We start from the raw sequence: 21615 nt of genomic DNA, 5'->3' as shown, positions 1-21615 counted from the left end.
GCCATATTCAATGGCCAGTTTATTTAAATTGTACCTATGATTCAAGCATTTTAGAAATGACCATTTCAGAATAATGGAGACTAATATTTACTGAGTTTTTCTTATATTCCAGGCACTGCACTAAGCGTTTCAGGTAAAATATCTAGTAATGTATCACATGATTTCCTCTGGCTGATAGGAACTAAAGAAACATTTCATCATGACAATAGAGACTAATAAGGGCCTGAGTCAGTTAAGGAACAGTTCTAGTTACGTGGAGCTGGCTCCAAATGAATCACTTCTGCTGGGTTATTTCCAAAGCAGAGCTGTAGACAAGGTACATGTCTTGGATCTTGGGCTGGGTAAGCTGGCACATGAAGAAAGCCACGAGCTATTGAAATGATCTTGTCTCTCTCCTCTATTTACTTTTTCATACATCCACCTATCACTGAAACTCCATCTCAAGATTTAAACCTGCAGAATCTTGTCAATGTTCAACGGCCACTTGATCTTTCATCACATTGAGTAGGAATCTACACAGTGTATCATGGGCATGAAACTCCTATATCTTTAGATTAGAATCATGGCGCATTATTTGGTTGATGGCTGATTCTTAATATAGGTTATTTTTATAGACTGGCAATATTAGAGAATATTGCACACAGTGTCTAATGAGCTCATTAACATGACATTTCTAAAGGGCAAGAGTTTCTGATGGTGATAAAGTGCATGTTAATTTCTTATTTTGTCTTTTGGTATCTTTCTTTCTTTTTAGGGCTGCACCTACAGCATATGGAAGTTCCCAGGCCAGGGGTCAAATCGGAGCTGCAGCTGTCAACCTCCGTGACAGCCACCGCAAGGCAGGATTCAAGCCACATCTGCAAACTACACCACAGCTCACAGCAACGCTGGATCCTTGAGCCACTGAGTGAGGCCAGGGATCAACTCCATGTCCTCATGGATATTAGTTGGGTTTGTTTCCTCGGTGCCACAATGCGAACTCCAGGCACTCCTTAATTTCTTAGTTTGAATTCACAGTTGCCTCTACAATGTTGGCACATTAAAACCAAAGCAATTCAGCAAGAAAGAGGAAGGGCTTCATCATTCTTCCTTCACACCAACATGACAAATCAGAAACTTTAGCTCGAGAAAATATGTACCAGGTGAGAGACAGAGAATGTTCATGCCCAACTGTACTGCCTGAGATGCTCCTTCCTGCAGACCCCTGACACCTGCCTTGAGCTTCTTGCACCCTTTCTGTAGGCAATGATTAAAATTAACCATTCTTGGTGTGTACATAAAGCTGACCTCTACTACACGGATCTTAGGTCAACAGACAAAGGTCAAGATGGAGAGTAAATCCAGAAAACAACAGGAAGAGTACTGAAAAAAATCAGATTTTACCTGATGTAGAATTATTCCAAGTGACAGGGAGGGAGGAGAGAACTGAACAATTTTGCTTGCATTCTCACCCCCAGGGAGACCCATATATTTATTTCTATATGATTTAATAATTATTTCTAGACAGAGTATCCGTCTTTGCCTTTTTAAATGTTTAGAAGCACTCAGAGATCTTCACTATCTTGGATGCCTTAGATTTTCAGCTGTCTCTGAAGTTTACCAGGTTTTAAAAAGTCCTTACCACAGGAAGTCTTTTTAATTCACCCTGTGGGTCTAAGACTATCACATGACTAAGAGCAGGCATCAGCCTTTGTGCACTCAGCCCGCACTGTGGGCCATGCACCAGTAGGTGTCTCTCATTCCCACAGCCCCTGACTCCAAGGCACAACATGGACTTCTGCTGTCTACAGTCTAAACAGGAGCAAGGTATTTAGGAAAAGAAATCTTTGCGATGTCACCAGTTGTGAAAGAGTCACGCATTCTCCTTTTGTGGTTGGGATTTCCCCCTCAGGCCTGCCATCAGAGTCACTGAAGAAACTGCAATTTGTTTCAGATACACAAAGACAGAATGAGTAAGATACACATCTTTACACTTAAGCAACAGAACAGATGACAACTCCACATCCAGAATTTTCTATGCAACTGCATAGGCTATATTAAGAAGTCAGGACAGCAAGAAAATATTTTGGGGAATTCCCGTCATGACTCAGCAGTTAACAAACCCAACTAGGATCCATGAGGATGCAGGTTCAATCCCTGGCCTCTCTCAAACAGTTAAGGATCCAGCATTGCCAACAGCTGTGGTATAGGTCGTGGATGCAGCTTGGATCTGGTGCTGCAAGGGTATGGCTATGGCTATGGTGCAGGCCCAAAGCTACAACTCCAATTGGACCCCTAGCATGGGAACCTCCATATGCTGTGGGTGTGGCCATGAAAAGCAAAAGAAAAAAAAAAAAAAGAAAAGAAAGAAAGAAAATATTTTGGATTAAAAAAAAAAAAGATAAACGATTGTCTCTGTTTTCTTTGCCACAACCTTAACTGAATTGTGGTGCCACATGGAAAGAAGAAATATTAAATTGTATTCATTAATAGCAAAAAAGGGAAATGTTTCTAAATGCTTTAATATAAGTGTAAATGCATTATAATAGAATACCTGATGTGTGAGAACATTTTTCAGCAGTCATAGATGCTAAGGATCCCCGTAATCATATAATGTTTGTTATTTCATATTTAACAGAATTCTGAACCAGTCCGTTTATTTCTGTTTTTTCTTCCTTCTTTGTTGAATCCAAGACCTACAACAGCAACTGAAATATACTTTGAAAATATGCTGAGCTCAATAAATACTTGTGAATGAGTAAAGAAAGCAAGTCAGTGGCTAAAGAAAAGGAAAGAAATAGGTAGGTATGGGAGGACCTTTATTTGGTAGTATTTGACAACTGGTAAAATGAAGGGATGAGAGAATTTTACTAAACTTTTTTTCCATTTCATGCCTGCTGACTAGATTATTTATAACAAATCAACTAGGAGAGTGAACATGGAATAGGATTTGGTTTCAAGATGAGGGTAAATTCCAAACTTTGAATTTTAGAATAGCAGAAATCTATCTCTCTGACTCACGAGAGCTTGTTAAGAGTAAGAGAAAGATTCAGATTTCTATGTGAAAGACTCTTGATGATGACCTTGCCTTCTTTTTTTCAGGCATGACCTTCAATTGTTCCCTGTGGCAGGACAACAGCATGTCTGTCAAACGCTTTGCCTTTGCCAGATTCTCTGAGGTCACTGAACAGTGTTTCCTTTTGTTTACCCTCATCCTGCTCATGTTCTTAGCATCACTGACGGGCAATGCTCTCATAGCCATTGCCATCTGGACCAACCCGGTCCTCCACACCCCCATGTACTTCTTCCTGGCCAACCTGTCTCTCTTGGAGATTGGCTACACGTGCTCTGTCACACCCAAGATGCTGCAGAGCCTTGTGAGCGAGGCCCGAGGAATCTCTCGGGAGGGGTGTGCTACACAGATGTTTTTCTTCACTTTTTTGGTATCAGTGAGTGCTGTCTCTTGGCTGCCATGGCTTTTGACCGCTATATGGCCATATGCTCCCCACTTCACTATGCAACACGAATTAGTCGTGGAGTGTGTGTCCATCTGGCAATGGTTTCTTGGGGAGTGGGATGCATGGTAGCCTTGGGCGAGACCAACTATATTTTCTCCCTGGACTTCTGTGGCCCCTGTGAAATAGACCACTTCTTCTGTGACCTCCCGCCTATCCTGGCACTTGCCTGTGGGGATACCTCCCATAATGAGGCTGCAGTCTTTGCTGTGGCCACCCTTTGCATTTCCAGCCCATTTTTACTCATCATTGCTTCTTATGGCAGAATTCTAGCTGCCGTGCTCAGCATGCCCTCACCTGAGGGTCGCCAAAAAGCTCTTTCCACCTTTCTTCCCACTTACTTGTAGCAGCACTCTTCTATGGCTCAGCATCTGTCACCTACTTGAGACCCAAGGCTAGCCATTCACCAGGAATAGATAAACTCCAAGCCCTCTTCTATACCGTGGTGACATCCACGCTCAACCCCATCATCTACAGTTTACGGAACAAGGAAGTCAAGGCAGCCCTTACGAGAACTGTAGGCAAGAAAAAAGTATTGGCTCATAGGTAGAAACCAGAGGACCACAAAAATTGCTCTTTGAAAAAGATGTAGAGTCAGCCTAAGAGGAATGAGAGAGAGAGAGAAAGAAAGAAAGAAAGAAAAGAAAGAAAGAAAGAAAGAAAGAAAGAAAGAAAGAAAGAAAGAAAGAAAGAAAGAAAGAAAGAAAGAGAAAGAAAGAAAGAAAGAAAGAGAAAAGGATAGAGGGAGAGAGGGAGGCAGGGACGGAGGGAGGGAGGAAGGAAGGAAGGAAGGAAGGAAGGAAGCAAGGAAGGAAGGAAGGAAGGCAGGTAGGGAGAAAGAGGGAGGGAGGAAGGAAAGAAGGACAGAAGGAATGAAGGAAGGAAGGAGGGAAAGAAGAAAGAAAGGAAGAACTGTACTTGTCAATCTCTTTTGTAAGAACCTTCTTGAATAACAGTGATTGTTATTTTGGAGATCCCTCTGTACTCACAGTTAAAGTTCTCATTACCAAATTCTGGAAGGAAGTTGGATACCAAAGAATTTTAATAGATGAGTCCAACACTAGACAGGTTTCCCAAAATGTTCCCATTTAGGCTAAAGTATAGGCTAAAAGCACAAATTGCCAGATTATATCTCAGAAGCCTAACAAGTTCTCACTCTAAACTCTTAGGCATTTTCGAGCCCCTGAGGGGTCCGTATGACTTCTGCGGTGGTCACTGGGGTACTGCTTCCACATATGTGTGTCTCACATGGCTCTTTATGCCCTATTAGCTCTGTAATGTGCATTACTTCCTTCCATAAAAAGGTTTCAAAATTCTTCAGTCTTAATTATTGGTAGACGACATAGAGTTAAATAGTTCCTTTTTGAGTTGTGTGTACTATAAAAATATGTAAACATCCAAAAAAAAGAAAATTATTAAGAATTTAAAAGTAATCCAAAAGGTCCCTGGTTCATCCCAGGTTTGGGCACCAAAAAAAAAAACAAAAAAACACATCAGAAATATCTGTTGCAGACTATTAAAGGAAAATTAGGGGAAATTTTCACCAAGATTCCTCATGGTGAAAATGTTTTTCAAAAGAAGGAGAACTCCTATTTAAATTCAAGGATGGAAGAAGAAAACTGAACTAACACTAAATAATATAAATAATTTTAAACATTTTCAGGTACAGATTTACATAGGTACAGATGAATCCTGACCAAATACATTTGGAAATCATCCGAAAACTTGCTCTTAAGATAAATGGACATCGTTATAACACAGTCTAGTCGCTTGAGGCATCTATAGGAACATTACCTTGGCTTTGAACATTTCGTTCTCAGGGAGGTGCTGTGATCTATGAGAGATTCTCAGCTACCCACATAGCAGTGGGTATAGGACAAGGAATGGAGAACTGTGACAGCTACCGTGACAACCTACAGCATAGGATGAATGAGTTCTGGGGATCTAACACACAGCATGGTGACGGTAGTTAATAACACTGAATTATGTACTTGAAGTTTGCTAACAGAACGGATCTTAACTCTTCTGACCACACACATACACAAAAGATACCATGTGAGCAATGAACTTAACTCGATCGTGGTGGTCATCTCATAGTGGATACATACATCGAGGGATATATATTTGATATATGTATCATCACATTATACACCTTAAGTCTTCACAATTTTATTTGTCGATTTCATCTCAATAAGGCTGGAAAAGAAAAAGAAGATGTGATAATTCTACAGCCAGGGGATAGTAGTGATGGTTACTAATGACCGAGATGTCTGTTTTGCCAGATATGCCCATTTCAGCAAAAGCTGTCTGATTCACTGAAGACAGAAACTTAATACACTGTGGTTTGTATTTAGATCTATGTGCCGTTAATAAAGGATAAAAATAATCTGAACATGCAAAAAATAACTAATTAACAATTATGCTACAGAAATAGGCAGGAATTATCTGCATGCATTAGAGATTATTATTTATAAATATGTTGATTAATCAAGAAAAATGAATGATTTTTAAAAATTAAAGCAAGTTGGGAGTTCCAGTCGTGGCTCAGCAGTAACGAACCCCACTGGTGTCCATGAGGATGGAGGTTCGATCCTTGGCCTCACTCGATGGGTTAAGGATCCAGCATTGCCATGGGCTGTGGGGTGGGTCACAGACACAGCTAAGATAGCCCAGTGCTGTGGCTGTGGCATAAGCCAGCAGCTGGGACTCCGATTCAATTCCTAGCCTGGGAAATTCCATATGCCACAAGTGTGGCCCTAACAGCAACAAAGAAAAAAAGAAAGTTAATAACAATTTTACAGCACAATCCTTTTTGTTTCCCTTACTAATTTTGATAAGTTTTATAGTCTTCAAAAAATCCAAAACTGGACAATTGCATGCAAAATAATAAGATTAAAACATTTCTCCACATCCTATACAAAAACAAACTCCAAATAGATTAAAGACCTTAACGTAAGACCTGAAACCATAAGACTCTAGAACATAGGCAGAACATTCTAATGACATAAATCATAGCAATTCTTTTTGGATCCACATGCTAAGGCAAAAGGAATAAAACCAAAAACACACAAATAGGACTAATTAAACTTAAAAGCTTTTGCATAGCAAAGAAAATGATCTACAAAAAAAGACCACCTACTGAATAGAAGACAATACTCAAGCCTATATGATACGATGGATAAGGGGCTAATAGCCAAAATATATAAAAAGCTCATACAACTCAATATCAAAAAAAAAAACAATCCAGAAATGGGTGGAAGATCCGAAAAGACATTGTTCCAAAGAAGACATATACGTGGCTATCGGGCACATTGAAAGATGTTCAACATCACTAATTATTAGATAAATGTAAAACAAAACTACAATGAGATATCACCTCATATCTACTAGAATGTTAATAATCAAAAACCACACAAATAACACATATTGGTGAGGATATGGAGAAAAGGAAACCCTTGTCCTTTCTTGGTAGAAATGTAAATTGGTGCAGCCATTATGGAAAACATTACGGAGATTTCTCAAAAAACCAAAAATAGAACGACCACATGATCCAGCAATTCCATTTCTGGGTAGATACCTAAAGAAAACAAAGACACGAATTTGAAAAGATACAGGCACCCTAATGTTCAGAGCAGCATTATTAACAATAGCTGAGATATGGGTGCCCACTTAGTGTGCATCAACACTTGAATGGATAAAGGAGATAAAGAAGACATATTGATGTGACATATTTACAAACACTCCACGCTATCATTTATATATGGAATCTAAAAAATAAAAAAAATGAACGTATTTAAGAAAACAAAAACAGATTCACAAATGCAGAGAACAAACTAGTGGTTCCCAGTGAAAAGAGGGAAGAGGGGAGGGGCAAGATAGGGGTATGAGATTGATAGATACAAACTACTACCTATAAAATAGATAAGAAACCCAGGTTTTATTGTCTAACACAGAGAATTATAGCCATTATCTTGCAACAATTTTAATAGCATATAAGCTATAAAAGTAGTGAATCACTATGCTGTACACCTGAAACTTCTATAATATTCTGAGACATCTGTACTCCAAAAAATTAATAAATAAAGCAAAAAAAGAGAGCACTAACAGTTTTGTGGATATCAGAAAATTTAGACATAAAGACAAGAATTGTTATTACAGTCAAAAAAAATTTATAATGTTACATTTGATCTATCCATCCAGAAGATATGGATAGATATGGCATCTAATAAAAGACTGCCAAAATACATACCATGAAAAGTAACAGAACTAACTGGAGAAATAGATAACTCCACAATAACTGTTGAACCTCAATGCCCCACTTAAAACAATGGATAGAACAATTAGACAGACTATCAGCAAGGAAAGAGAGATGTGAACAATATAAACAAAATAAAACTAACAGACATCTACAGAACACTTCACCCAACAAAAGCAGAATATACATATGTCTCATTGCATATGGAATATTCTACAGAATTGATCATTGGTCAGGCCATGAAACAAGTTACAATAAATTTAAAATGACTGAAAGTGGAGTTCCCACAGTAGCTCAGTGGTAACAAACCCGACTACTATCCATGAGGATGAGGGTTCGATCCTTGGCCCTGCTCAGTGGGTTAAGGATCCGGTGTTGCTGTGAGCTGTGCTGTAGGTTGGGTAGGCCTGGCAGCTGCAGCTTCAATTCTATCCCTAGACTGGGAACTCCCATATGCCATAGGTGCAGCCCCCCCAAAAAAGGTAAAATGACTGAAAGTATGTCCTCTAAACAAAACAGAATGAGATACAATGGATAACAAAAATGTTGAGAAACATGAGTACAGAGAAATTAGACAATGCACTTCCAAATAATAAATGTCTCAGAAGAAATTACAAGGGAAATTACCAACTAATTTGGGAATAATAAAAACAGAAACAAAACATACCAAAGCATATAGAAGGCAGCAAAAGCATATCAGAGATTTGTAAAAATATGTATCTTTTTTAAATTATTGATTTGACAATTTCTGTGCCATCAAAAATGTGTGTGCATGTATGTCTATAAAAATCATGTCTATAATAATAATTTCACTAGAATTTTTGAGCTACTATTGTCATAAAATTTACATCTTTCAGAGAGAGAATTGGAAAGTAAAATAACTTAGAAACTACTCTTTTGATGAAACTTAAAAGATTATGCTATAGAGAAACTGGGAAGTAAATTCATTTTGGGTATCCGTTCTTAGAAGGGATCTTTAAGCTCAAAACTGAAAGACAGGAAGGAGCTGGCCAGGATGAAATCAGGGAAAGAGCATTTTATTATTTATTTATTTATTTATTTATGTATTTGCCTTTTTGCCATTTCTTCGGCCGCTCCCGTGGCATATGGAGGTTCCCAGGCTAGGGGTCCAATCAGAGCTGTAGCCACCAGCCTACACCAGAGCCACAGCAACGCGGATCCGAGCCGCGTCTGGGACCTACACCACAGTGCACAGCAATGCTGGTTCCTTAACCCACTGAGCAAGGGCATGGATGGAACCACAACCTCATGGTTCCTAGTTGGATTCCTCCACCACTGAGCCACAATGGGAACTCCAAGAGCATTTGAGGCAGGAGAAATGGTGATTTCAAAAGTTCTGGAGCATGGGAGCTCCCATTATGGTGCAGCCAAAACGAATCTGACTAGGAACCATGGGGTTGCGGGTTCAATCCCTGGCCTCGCTCAGTGGGTTAAGGATCCGGCACTGCTGTGAGCTGTGGTGTGGGTCACAGACATGGGTCAGGTCTGGTGTCGCTGTGGCATAGGCCAGCAGCTATAGCTTCAATTTGACCCCTAGCCTGGGAACATCCATATGCTGCGGGTGCAGCCATATAAAGACCAAAAAAAAAAAAAAAAAAAAAAAAAGGTTGTGAAGCATGGAATGATCTTGGTCCGTCTTTAAATGGAGAGTTATATCAGCTATAATCCCAGCATAAAATAGTTGACACGCTCCACCTGGGAAAATGAGGGAAGTTGAAAAAAGGAAGTATCAACAAAGGCATGAGAAGGATTTAGAACCCCAACAAGGGGCATCTACATGTGTACTGTACATGTACTACCCTGGAACTAGCCACAGTGGACGTCTGTCACACACCCAAGGCCTGAAGCAACAAAGTGGGGAAGTGGTACTGGAAACCAGAACAAAAGAAACCGTAATACACAGCTATCTCCAAGAGCTATGACTTTTGCTTGAGCAATATAAGCCATCTCATGTGTCCCAGCTGAGAGGGAGCCAAGGGAAAATAAACCAAACTAGCTGTTCTCTCTTTCTCTAATCCTCAACTGGTGACCCCCACTGACTATAATGGAAGCTATATACCAAGGACTCCTTTTGATTCAGACTCTTGAGTAGAGCATAGAGTACAACATACACAGTGGGATAAAGAGGGGATCTGGGTGAGGGATGAAAGAGAATGAAATATACCCATCACACTTGTAAAGTGAAACAATACACACCCACATGATACTAGTGGTTTCCTTTACAGAAAGGACAGTGAGATTATGGGCCATGGGGAGAGGCTGTTTAAAGGGAGATGTAACTATTTGTACATGTTATTCAGTACATTTGAACTTGCTTTTCAAAGTAATGTACTCATGGATTATGTGGATAACTTTTAAATCTTAATGTTGGTACACAAATCAGACTACTATTATGTGGGATGTTATGTGTTTGTGTGTGTGTGAGAGAGAGAAAAGATGGGCTCTTAGTCTTGATATTAGGAAATTATTAAATATTTTAAGGATTTTTACTGTCATTTTACTCTTCCTCACTGGAAAGACCACTTATGGTTCTTTCTTCTCTCTTCAACTCATTTTTGTGTCCCCTTATTTATTGTTTAAGGCCAGAAATATTATACCTTATTTGAGAATTCTACAAATGAACAATGTAAGATATTCAAGAAATTCACATGAAATTCTCCACAACCTTCAAACTAGCTTTGGTCTAACTTAACTCTATTTAAAATTGTGGTCCAACAACTACTAGAAAGAGCAATTAAGAAAGCAACCCCATATACCACTGCATCTAATAGAATAAAATACTTAGAAATACATTTAAGCAAGGAGGTGAAAAACAAGTTCACTGAAAACTGTAAAATACTGATGAGGAGTTCCCATTGTGGCTCAGCAGAAACAAATCTGACTAGTATCCACGAGGATGCAGGTTCAATCCCTGGCCTCGCTCCCATGGGTTAAGGATCCTGCATTGCCATGACCTGTGATGTAGGTCACAGATGCTGCTCAGATTTGGCATTGGTGTGGCTGGGGCATACGCCAGCGGGTACAGCTTCAACTCGATCCCTAGCCTAGGAACCTCCATGTGCTGCTGGTGTGGCCTGAAAAAATAAAATAAATAAAAGACACTGAAGAAAGAAACTGAAGAACACACAAATAAATGCAAGTATATTCTACACTCATGAACTGGAAGAATTAATTTAAATGTCCAGAGATTCTAGAGAAGGATAAAGATGTCGAAGGGGTAAGACATTGCACTCACCTTCGCCGAAAAACACATCAAAAAAACGTATCTACATGTAGAACAGTTCACAAAGACCATCTACTGAATGCTAGCAGAAAAACTTAAACCTCCAAAAAGGGCAGGAAACCCTCCACATAACTGGGTAGAAAAAAGCAGGAGGAGAGAGAGAGAGACAGAAGGAATCAGGACAGGAATAGCACTCCTGAGAGGTAGCTGTGGAAGAGAAAAGGAACCCACACCCTGGGAGGCCACCTTATTGACAGGGAGATCAGCAGAGCCAAGGAACTTCAAAGTCTCTGAGAAAAGCAGAGCAACTGGACTAAGGAGGGCAAAACAGAGTGAGAGCCACACAGACCATCTGCACCAGTGCCAAGGATGGCACAGCCCGAGACGCTCGGGCGGAGGCTGGTCACTGAGACTCAGGCTCCAGAGTTCAGTTCGAGGGAGACGACTAGGGTTGGGTGGGTGGAGACAGCCTGAAGGGCTAGGGAGTGGTGCACCACAGGACGGGGAGCCGAAAACCACAGGCTGAGGAGCCGAACCTGGGAGGAAACCTAGGATGGAGGAAACCACAATTGGAAAGCAGTCACCTGAATAAGCCTGCACATAGTTCTAAAAACCAAAACAACACAAAAAAGCTACTATAAAAGCACTGATAAACACAAGGAACAGCAAAAAGATATATATGAAGATGTTAAAAAAAAGAAAACAGGACTACACAATCATAGAATGTGGGGAAGGAAAGTAAGAAAAAATAGATTTTTTTTTCCACAATGTGTTTGAGCCTATATGACTATCAGGCTAAAGCAAACAGATGCGGGAAGGGGTTAACATACTTTAAAAATAGGGCAGCCACAAATCAAAACCAAACATCACATTCACAAAAACTAAAAAGAAAAGTACTCGGGCAAAAAATAAGCAGAAATCATCCAACCAAAAAAAAGAAAGGAAGAAAGGAGAAACATAGAATCAACTGGAAAACAAGGATTAAAATGGCAACAAATATATATCTATCAATAATTACCTTAAATGTCAGTGGACTTAATGCTCCCATCCAAAGACACAGGGTGGCAGATTGGATACAAAAGCAAAACCTTCAATCTGCTGTCTACAAGAGACTCACCTTAGGGCAAAGGACACAGAGAGACTGAAAGTGAGAGGATGGGAAAAGATTTTTCATGCCAATGGACAAGACAGGAAAGCAGCAGTTGCAATCCTCGTGTCAGACAAAATAGACTTTAAAACGAAGGCCATGAAGAAAGACAAAGAAGGACACTACTTAATGGGAAAAGGATCCATTCAAGAAGAGGATATTACAATCATCAATATAGATGCCCCTAATATAGGAGCACCCAGATACCTACAACAAATACTAGTAGACAAAGAGGAGAAGTCGATGGGAATACAGTATTTGTAGGAGACATTAACACTCCACCCACACCAATGGACAGATCCTCTAGACAGAAAATCAATAAGGCGACAGAGATCCTAAATGACACAACAGAAAAATTAGACCTAATTGACATTTTCAGGACATTACATCCAAAAAAATCACAATATACATTCTTCTCAAGTGCACGTGGAGCATTCTCAAGGAGGGACCACATACTGGGGCACAAAGCTAACCTCGACAAATTTAAGAGTACAGAAATTATTTCAAGTATCTTCTCTGACCACAATGGCACGAAAGCACACATCAAGCACATGAAAAGAAGAGAGAAAAAACTAACTATGTGGAGACTAAACAACATGCTACTAAAAAACCAATGGGTCAAGAAGGAAATCAAGAAGAAATTAGAAAATACGCTGAGACAAATGATAATGAAGACACAACCACTCAAAATCGCTGGGATGCTGCAACAGCAGTGCTCAGAAGGAAATTCATAGCAATACAGGCCTTCCTCAAAAAGAAAAATCTCAAATTAACAACTTCACCCATCACCTAAATGAATTAGAAAAAGAAGAACGAAAGAAACCTAGTCATCAGAAGAAAGGAAATCATAAAGATCAGAGAGGAAATCAGTGAAATAGAGATTTTTTTTTTAATTTAAAAAAAATCAATAAAACCAAGAGCTGTACTTTGAAAAGGTAAACAAAATTGACAAACCTCTGACCAGACTCACCAAGAGAAGGAGAGAAAAAACCCAAATAAACAAAACAAGAAATGAAAAAGGAGACATCACAACGGATACGGCAGAAATACAAAAAACCCTAAGAGAAGACTCCGAACAATTGAATGCCAACAAATTTGACAACCTAGAAGAAATGGACAACTTTCTCAAGACTTACAGGTTACCAAAACTGAATCAAGAAGAAACAGATCAAGTGAACAAAGCCATCACTAGAAAGGAAATTGAATATGTTGTAAAACACACTCCCTACAGATAAAAGTCCAGGACCAGATAGCTTCACAGGCGAATTCTACCAAACATACAAAGAGGAACTTATACACATCCTCCTTAAGCTTTTCCAAAATGTTGAAGAAGGAACACTCCCAAACACATTCTATGACACCTCAATCATCTTAATTCCAAAACGAGACAAAGATACCAAAAAAGAAACTAGAGGCCAATATCTTTGATAACTATAGACTCCAAAATTCTCAACAAAATCTTAGCCAACCCAATCCAATAACATTTTAAAAAGATCATGGGAGTTCCCGTCATGGCTCAGTGGTTAACAAATCCAACGAGGAACCATGAGGTTGCAGGTTCGATCCCTAGCCTCGCTTAGTGGGTTGAGGATCCGGCGTTGCCATGAGCTGTGGTGTAGGTCACAGACGCGGCTCGGATCCCACATAGGGGGCATAGGCTGGCAGCTACAGATCCGATTAAACCCCTAGCCTGGGAACCTCCATATGTCACGGGAGCGGCCCTAGGAAAGGCATAAAGACAAAAAAATAAAAATAAAAAATAAAAAATAAATTAAAAAGATCATATACCATGACCAGGTGGGATTCTTCCCAGGTGCACAAGGGTGGTTCATCATATGCAAATCAATCAACGTCATACACCACATTAACAAAAGAAAAGTCAAAAACCACATGATCATTTCAATAGATGCAGAGAAAGCATTTGACAAAGCCCAACATCCATTCATGATCAAGACCCTCACCAAAGTGGGTATAGAGGGAACATACTAGAAGCCATTTATGACAAACCCACTGCAAATATATTACTCAGTGGAGAAAAGCTGAAAGCCTTCCCACTAAAATCTGGAACGAGACAAGGATGCCCACTCTCACCACCGCTATTTATTCAACATAGTATTGGAAGTCCCAGGCACAGCAATCAGAAAAACAAAAGAAACAACAGGTATCCAAATTGGAAGAGAAGAGGTGAAATGGTCACTATATGCAGATGACATGATACTATACACAGAAAACCCTAAGGACTCAACCCTAAAACTACTCTAACTGATCAACAAATTCAGCAAAGTAGCAGAATATAAGATTAACATTCAGAAACTAGTCGCATTCCTGTACATCAACAATGAAATATTAGAAAAGGAATACAAAAATACAATACCTTTTAAAATTGCACCCCAATAAATCAAATACCTGGGAAGAAACCTGACCAACGAGGCAAAAGCTTATCTCCTGAGAACTATAAAACATTAATCAAGGCAATTAAAGAGGAGTCAAAGAAATAGAAAGATAGTCCATGCTCCTGAGTTGGAAAAACTAATATTGTAAGAATGGCCATACTACCCAGAGCAATCGACAGGTTCAATGCAATCCCTATCAAATTACCCATGACATTTCCACAGAACTAGAACAAACTATCCAAACATTTATACGGAACCACAGAAGACCCAGAATTGCCCAAGCAATCCTGAGGAACGAAAACCAAGCAGGAGGCATCGCTCTCCCAGACTTCAGGTAACATTACAAGCCACAGTCATCAAGACGGTGTGGTACTGGTACCACAACAGACAGGCAGACCAATGGAGCAGAATAGAGAACCCAGAAATAAACCCAGACACCTACGGTCAATTAATCCTTGACAAAGGAGGCAAGAAGATAAAATGGGAACAAGACAGCCTTTTCAGCAAGCATTGCTGGGAAACCTGGACAGCTGCATGCAAATCAGCCAAACTGGAACACACCCTCACACCACGCACAAAAATACACCCAAAATGGCTTGAAGACTTAAATATAAGACAAGACACCATCAACTCCTAGAAGAGAACATACACAAAACATTCTCTGATATCAACCTTCCAAATGTTTTCTCAGGGCAGTCTCCCAAAGCATCAGAAATAAAAGCCAAAATAAACCAATGGAACCTAATCAAAATGACAAGCTTTTGCACAGCAAAGGAAACCATAAAAAAAAGGCAACTTACAGAATGGGAGAAAATAGTGTCAAATGATGCAACTGACAAGGGCTTAATCTCCAAAATGTACAAACAACTTATACAACTCAACAGCAAAAAAGCCAACAACCCAATGGAAAAATGGGCAAAAGACCTAAATACACATTTCTCCAAAGAAGATATACAGACAGCCAACAGGCACATGAAAACATGCTCAACATCACTGATTATGAGAGAAGTGCAAATCAAAACTACTATGAGATATCACCTCACGCCTGTCAGAATGGCCATCATCAATAAGTCCACAAATAACAAATGCTGGACAGGGTGTGGAGAAAAAGAGAACCCTCCTGCACTGTTGGCAAGAAATGTAAGCTGGTACAACCACTATGGAGAACGGTGTGGAGGTACCTTAGAAAACTATACATACAACTATCATATGACCCCGCAGTCCCACTCTTGGGCATAGACCTGGACAAACTTTCCTTGAAAAAGACACACGCCCTGCATGTTCATTGCAGCACTAGTCACAATAGCCAAGACATGGAAACAACCCAAATGTCCATTGACAGATGATTGGATTAGGAAGATGTGGTATAGATACACAACGGACTACTACTCAGCCATAAAAAAGAACAAAATGAGGCCATTTGCAGCAACATGGATGGAACTAGAGACTCTCATACCAAGTGAAGTTAAGTCACAAAGAGAAAGACAAATACCATATGATGTCACTTACACCTGGAATCTAACATACGGCACAAATGAACTTTTCCACGGAAAAGAATATCATGGACTTGGAGAACAGACTTGTGCTTGCCAGGGGGGGGCAGGGAGGGAGTAGGAGGGACTGGGAATTGGGGGTTAATAGATGCAAACGATAGCCTTTGGAATGGAGAAGCAATGGGATCCTGCTGTCTAGCACTGGGGACTATGTCTGGGCACTTGGGATGAAGCATGATAATGTGAGAAAAAAGAATGGATACATGTATGTGTGACTGGGTCACCTTGCTGTGCAGCAGAAAAGTGACAGAACACTGTGAATCAGCCCTAGTGGAAAAAATAGCAATCATTATAAAAAATAAAAATTTTAATTAAAAAAAGGAAAAAAACAGAAAATTTTAACTTTGTATAGTGACCGATGGTGGCTAAATTTACTGTTACCACGTTGCAGGGTATAGGAATGTCAAATCATGACATTGTACACCTGAAAATAATGTATTGTTGCATGTCAATTATGCTTCACTTTAAAAAATCATGACAGTAAAAGAAACATTAAAAAGAGAAATAAATGAATTAAATAATAAAAGTAGTTTCCAGTGCTCTCAGAAATCAAATGAGTTTATTCTAAACCAAATTAACAAGAAAGGAGACTTGCTACCAACCGATATTCAGGAGGTAATTAACTGTACATCAGAAGCATTTCCATGGAGAACTCTGTCCCAAGGAAGTTTGCCTGCTGACTCATCTGGGATAAGCATAAATGGGCTGTTTGAAAATAATGCCCAAGAGTCTCAGGAATAAAATAAATTGCACGTCTGCAAAGCACTCTGGATATTATCTACGATTGTCTTCCTAATCTGGGTTTTTTTTTCTTTGGGGCAGCATTTTATGAAATGGAAAACACACTTCCAAAGATTATTCATAAATATTCATCTGTGTACTCTAGGGTTCTCTGTCTTTCTCTGAAAGTTGGAACAATTCAGCTGTGTTCCTTCATAATTCCTTTTGCTGCTTAAACTATAGTTATCAACATAAGGTAAGTCAAAAGACCCATTTTAAAAACTATCCATTTTTAGGGAAGGTTGGAATGTGTGTATATCATAGTAACAAATATATACTGGGAATTAAGAAAGCATTTCATTGCTGGGAGAGAGTCTTTCTAAACTTTTTGGAACTAGTTTGGTGCCTATAGAGAGCAACTAGAATTTTTTTGTAATCAGATTCTATCAGGCTATCACTTAAACCCATCTTAAAGGCATGTAAATTTGAACAAACACTATTCCTGAAAGGTATTAAATACCTAAAGGAAGTGTGTAGCCTTCATCCAATCATGTGAACTTTTAAAATATGCAGTAGAAATCTGATGGGTTGACCCATCCACCTGATTTCTCCAGACATTTTGAAGTCAGAGAAAAACCTCTCCTTTCTTCTATAACATTTTCCTACACATAACTTAAAAGTCCCTGTCAATATAAATAAAATGCTGTGTGATGAGAAATGATGTACAAAAAGATACACTAGAGAAGTTCCCTTTTGGCACAGCAGCTTCAGGTTCCCACACTGCTGCAGATGTGGCAAAGCCAAAACTGCAGTATGGGTTGAATCCCTGTCCTGGGAAGTTCCACTTGCCATGGGTGTGGCAAAAAAAAAAAAAAGATACACTAGAATGAAAATGTTAGTGGAGCTGGAGAGACAAGGGACTTTAAATAGTCAAACAGAGTTCCCTGGCTGCCTTTTGGATAAAGACCCATCATTGAGCATTGTCACTGCTGTGGCTTAGGTCTCTGCTGTGGCTCAGGTTTGACCTCTGACCTGGGAATGGCTGCACACTTTGGGCAATGCCAAAGCAATAAAAAATATGCACAGATAAATAGTCCCCTATGTAGGGAAGGAAAATCACTGGAAGTAGATGAAAAATTGGACAAAATGTCATGATATCAGAGAATTGAAAGTAATGAAACACCAGGAGAATGACATGGAAAAGATCAGAGTTCGAGCATAGAATTTTAGAGCTTAGCTATACATCTATGGAACCTTGAAAACTGGATTTATAGTCTCACCATCTCAATACCCCATTTAAGGGATTCATGGCTTTTTGATCTTTAGATCCTCCCTAGTCATTAGCAGACAACTGGGATGAATGATTAACAGTATCTTACAATTCAGATACTAACATTTCCTTTGTCATAAGGTTTGGGGATAGGTACTAGATGATTCATGGGTCTGAAAGGTTTACTGTAGGGTTTGGCACACAGGGCTCATTAAGGATCAGCTGGAATTATTATTATATTATCTCACTGTGCACAACAGACCTAGGGTTCTTTTGGAATCAAAATAATATCTTAGCCCAGGGGAGTTCGATGTGACACCTCACACGATGGCCTTGAGGACTCAGAGAAACAGAGTATGTGAAAACTGTGCTTTGCCAGCCTCCAAATGTAATCTGCTGCCTCTAAACCAATGACTCTCTGGTCCTCAGTGGAAATACTTTCCTACTGTTCCAGTTCCCTGGACATAAATGTCGTATTTGTAGCTACATATAAGTAAGTAAGCTGTTGATAACAGGCCAAGGCCTTACCTAAAAACAAGATAAGCCCCCGGGATAAAGAAAAACTCCTACAAGATAGATAATAAATTCTGACATGAACAATCAATGGCCTGGTTTCAACAAAGTAGTTATGCAAGAAAAGGGACATCCAACAACAAATGTTTGAGTTGGGAGAAACATATTTATAGCTAAATTCTCTCAGTTTATACTTCAGCAAGCTGTCATCTAAGGGTTTAAGTTTCTTGCTCAATTCTAAATGACCAAGATGGATTTAAATTGTAAAAGCCTTCTTAGTCCCCATGGGGATGATATAATAATTCAACCTGCATCTGGACAAACCTATCTAGATGATAACTAAGGGCTAGGGCTAGGTTCTCTCCAACTCCTCCTTGTCCTAGAGCTAACTCCACCCTTTCACTCTTCTTAACATTTCAGTAAGGCCTTGCAGCAGGGATTCTGAAAAAGACCTATGTAATTCCTAAGACCCAGCCACATCTACTTCATCGGGCACTTGAAGGTAGGAACCAATAAACTTAGCTGGTATTTCTGCAAACCAAGGGATGAAAGAGCATTACTTTGGAGCATCTGAAACACAGTCACTTCTGCTTGGCATTCAATCCTTACCAGAGCCCAAGGACATGCTCATTGTCATCTTTATCACACAGAGTAGTAGATTCCATTTCAGAAAGTTTTGGTTACTTGCTTAAGGTAGCTGTCTTTATGCTGTAGGGTCATGAGGAGAAATTAAGTCCCCTGGTGTCACATCTTTTAATTATCCTCCCCTACCCACCCAAATGACTGCACCCAGTCTTCTATGAATGGATGCTTAATTGTGTGCATATGCTCCCACTATACACAATTGCGTTTGTCATTTCTCAAAATCTTTCTACCTTTCCTGCCACTGCTCCGATACAGGGGAAGCAAACTGCAGATAATGGAACGAATTAACAAAAGCCATCCAGAAGAGTTTATTCTACTTGGCTTTGCGGATCGTCCCTGGCTGGAGCTTCCTCTGTTCATTATTCTGCTTCTAACATACCCCATGGCCATGGTGGGAAACATAGCCATCATTCTGGTGTCCACCTTAGACTCCCGTCTGCACAGCCCCATGTATTTCTTCCTCACCAACCTCTCCTTTCTGGACATGTGCTACACCACAAGCATTGTCCCTCAGATGCTCTTTCACCTGGGAGGATCTGAGAAGACAATCAGCTATCTGCGCTGTGCCGTTCAGCTTTATTTATTTCTTCCACATAATGGGAGGCACAGAATGTTTGCTTTTGGCTCTTATGTCTTTCGATCGCTACGTGGCCATCTGCAAGCCTCTGCACTACACCCTCATCATGAATCGGTGCACCTGTATCCTACTGGTGGCCACTGTGTGGCTGGGTGGAATGACCTACGCTGTCTCAGAGGCCACTGTCACATTACACTTACCACTGTGTGGTCACAACACACTGGATCACTTGATATGTGAGATTCCCATTCTGATAAAGGCACCCTGTGGTGAGAAGGGCACCAATGAGCTCACACTCTCTGTGGTTTGCATTTTCATGTTAGCTGTGCCACTATGCTTCATTCTTGCTTCCTATGCTTCTATCGGACATGCTGTATTTAAGATTAAATCTTCGGAGGGAAGAAAAAAAGCCTTTGGCACATGTTCCTCCCATCTCATTGTAGTTTTCTTCCTTTTTGGTCCAGGCATTAGCATGTACCTTCAACCCCCTTCCTCCATCTCTAGGGACCAGCCCAAGTTCATGGCTCTCTTCTATGGAGTGGTGACTCCTACACTCAACCCTTTCATCTACACTCTGAGGAACAAGGATGTAAAGGGTGCCTGGGGAAACCTGGTGAGGAGCGTTTTCACTTCCAAGTGATAGTTCGCAGACATCAAATGACATTCTTTAACAAGTGACTAGGTATATAGGAGTTTCTCTGACAAATCATTCTTGTCTCATACTTCCCCAGATCATGGCACAGGGTCTTCTTGTCCTGTGTCCTGTTTCTCATGTTCTTTCTAATGCTCTTAGACCAAGGGGACACTTGGCTAATAATGCACCCATAAGGGCACTGTTTGTGGAAATGTATTAAAAAGAGTTCTATTCTGGTGGCACACACTAAAATTCTAATGGTGTTAAGAAGTGAATAAAGTAATAATATAAACCCATTCGTTCAAGCTAGTCATCACGGCAACTATTCATCAGTGGATTTCCTATGACAGTGTCCCTTAAGAAATATTCCACCACTTTCTGCAACATTGGCCATGTCTAAGAGGGCAGCACGCTGCCACTGGGCATTCAGAGTGAGACACTCTAAATCTTAGACCACTGAGCATCTATCCATGGAAAATCACGACTTGCAGACAAGTGTACTCTGATGTTCATTGCAGCACTATTGTCAATAGCCAAGACATGGAAACAACCTAAATGCCCCTCAACAGAGGAGTGGATCCGGAAGATGTGGTACATATACACAATGGAATGTTACTCGGCCATTAAGGAACGAAATACTGGCATTTTTAGCAACATGGACGGACCTAGAAATTATCATGCTAAGTGAAGTCAGTCAGACAATCAGACACCAACATCAAATGCTTTCACTGACATGTGGAATCTGAAAAAAGGACACAATGAACTTCTTTGCAGAGCAGATACTGACTCGCAGACTTTGAAAAACGTATGGTTTCCAAAGGAGACAGTTCAGGGGGTGGGAGGATGCACTGGGGTCACAGGATGGAAATCCTATAAAATTGGATTGTGATGATCATTGTACAACAATAAATGTAATAAATTCAAAAAATAAATAAATAAATAAATAAAAGAAAAAATAAATAAATAAACCTTAGACCAACCAGGAGTCTCATGAGACTATCAGCCTCAACTTATGGAGACGCTACTTCTTCTTGAAAAACTCATTGTGGGTCTTGTTTTTAAAAAAAGTATACAGGGTTTGAATATTTACCTAAAAACCTTAAAATGTATTCTTAAATATTAAAATAAATTAAATAGGTGGGCAAAATATGTGCATAATTTTCTTAACAT

At 39.8% G+C, this 21615-nt stretch overlaps 2 pseudogenes; both read left to right on the top strand.

Annotated features, from left to right (window-relative positions):
- Window positions 1-3083: 3083 nt before the first annotated feature.
- Window positions 3084-4044, top strand: LOC146401378 (olfactory receptor 10C1-like; annotated as a pseudogene).
- Window positions 4045-19508: 15464 nt separating this feature from the next.
- On the top strand, window positions 19509-20451 carry LOC146401377 (olfactory receptor 2B11-like; annotated as a pseudogene).
- Window positions 20452-21615: the final 1164 nt, after the last annotated feature.

Source organism: Sus scrofa, chromosome 7 (genome assembly GCF_054392235.1).
Source record: "Sus scrofa isolate SSC_HxYL_T2T_F1_AM1 chromosome 7, Sscrofa_HxYL_maternal_Yorkshire_Landrace_v2.0, whole genome shotgun sequence".
In the NCBI taxonomy this organism is placed as follows: domain Eukaryota; kingdom Metazoa; phylum Chordata; class Mammalia; order Artiodactyla; family Suidae; genus Sus; species Sus scrofa.
Note: the sequence above shows the minus strand (reverse complement) of the source record. Positions and strands in the feature narration are given on the sequence as shown.